This window comes from Mytilus galloprovincialis, chromosome 11 (assembly GCF_965363235.1).
Source record: "Mytilus galloprovincialis chromosome 11, xbMytGall1.hap1.1, whole genome shotgun sequence".
NCBI classification, from domain to species: domain Eukaryota; kingdom Metazoa; phylum Mollusca; class Bivalvia; order Mytilida; family Mytilidae; genus Mytilus; species Mytilus galloprovincialis.
Window position 1 is genome coordinate 42,489,557 of NC_134848.1, and position 2,153 is coordinate 42,491,709.

A 2,153-nucleotide genomic window follows, 5' to 3' on the forward strand; every position below is an offset into this window, starting at 1 on the left:
TTCAGTACTTCACACAGAAGAGTTTTAAATAGCCACCTAGAGGCACACCACAGGTTAACCCTTTCAAATTGCAAACTGAGACATTGTGTGGTGTTTAGTCTAGTGGATATGTAAAGCAAAATTCTATTCGGACGAAATATCATCTTCTTTCTTTTCTTTCTTGTGTATTAGCTTCCTATCTAAGGAACACCCCGCAATGGGTAATCAGGAGTATTTACATTAGTGGGTTAATCAAAGATTTATTTTATATTTTTAAAAGTTAATTACAATAGGGTTAAAAAGTAAAAAAAACAAAAAAAGGTAAAAATAATCGACAAAATTAATAATGTAAAAAAGGGCCAGTAGACGTGCTCTGTACATATGGTGGAGAGGTTAACATGGTTAAGAGATAAAAATACAAATAAATTTGGGATGGAAAAATATTCACAGGATTAGAAAAATAAAATGTACATGTTTGGAGGCATAAAATCTAAAACCCAACTTGTCCATCATAAGTAAAAAAGTAAAAATTGTTTAGGTACAAAAGTTACTAAAGTACATTGTCTATACTAATCATTCCTAGCATTCACATATTTCCATTTGAATTTCACTTGTTTTCTAAGTTCTTAAGAAGCTGTAAGCGGCAGATATGTATTTTGTAACAGAAGTCTCTAGTCAGTGACTCGACATTCATCTTCTGGGTTTTACTGAGGTTTTGCATACTGTGGAAAACTGAGAAATCTAGCAAAAGTGCTACAATGTTTTGGTTAATGTTAAAAAGTTGTTCCCATCCTTTGCAACCTATGATATTTGTGACCAGGATTTTGAGAGGAAGGAAATACTTCATACGAGTTTCCCTTAAAGCTGGACAGAATGTTAAGACATGCGTTAAATCTTCGTCCTCCCTCTGACACAGCAGGCATGTTGCATTTATCTTGTATTGACTAAATTTGTATTTGTCGGCCTGTACCAAGTATGTACCAGTGAGCATACGGGCTTTGATCATGCTTTTCCGTACATCTAACAAGCTCTGTGATGCAGATTCCCAGACTGGGTGGACAGTACCTATCTCTAAAATGGTTGTGTTGAGTGAACTCAATGATGATTTTGACTTTGCCTTTTCTTGTAGTTCATAGGTCCAGTATTTGTTAATTGTGGATCTCAGGATTTTTTTCCATACACCTTTTGAAGGAAGTTTTATACTGGAGTCAAGAATGTTTGGCAGGTTGTATTGTTGTAGCAGTAAAATTGATTGATGAAAGAAGCTTTTAGGATTATCGGAATTGACGGATATTTGTCTTTTAAGAATTTCCTTTAATTTAGAGTTGTCACAGGACAGAATTGCATGTAAGAGTGTCAGTTTCTTTCTATGGATTTCTCCTTCTACCGGTAGGACACCCAGTAGCAAATAAATGGCAGGAATAGCCGTTCTTTTAGAGAAAGATTGAATTGATCTGAGAGTTTCTTTGTGAAACTTTTCCAGTAGTTCCATTTGAGTTTTGGTAAGAGTTAGGACTTCCAAGCCATACAAGAGTCTAGGTAATACATAGCTTTTGTATATTGTAACGGAGATTTTGGGATTTAAGCCGTTGGTTCCATGCAGACCTGAGTTCATTAGAGCATACTTGGTTCTTCTTGCAGATTTGATGCGATCCTCTATGTTGATATCACATTCCTTTCTAGATGTTCGTTTTATACCCAGATGTACCGTTTCTTCAGAAGCAGAAATTTCCTTTCCCGACATGTTCCAGGAGTAAGGCTCGGGATTTTTTGATGATCTATAGTGGATAATTTTGGATTTAGTCGGGTGAATAGTATACTGATGTTGGTTTGCATATCTCTGTAGAATATTAAGCATCACCTGAAGTTCTTCTGGATTTGAGCTCAGTAGTGCTACATCATCAGCACATGTTGGTGCGCCACAGTATATTGTGCCTAATATAAAGCCTAATGAGTTTTCTTCCAGTTCTTTAAGAAGATCTTCCACAAATATTTTATATAAGTGGGTTGATAGAATACCCCCTTGTCTAACTCCTTGTTGGATGTTAAAGCTGTCACTGAATTCTCCCTGCCATTTAACTTTGGAGGTGAGACCGCTGTAGAAGTCTTTAATTAGTAACCATATATCAGGGTGTGTTCCACGGTCGAGAAGCTTGTCAAGAAGAATGGTATGT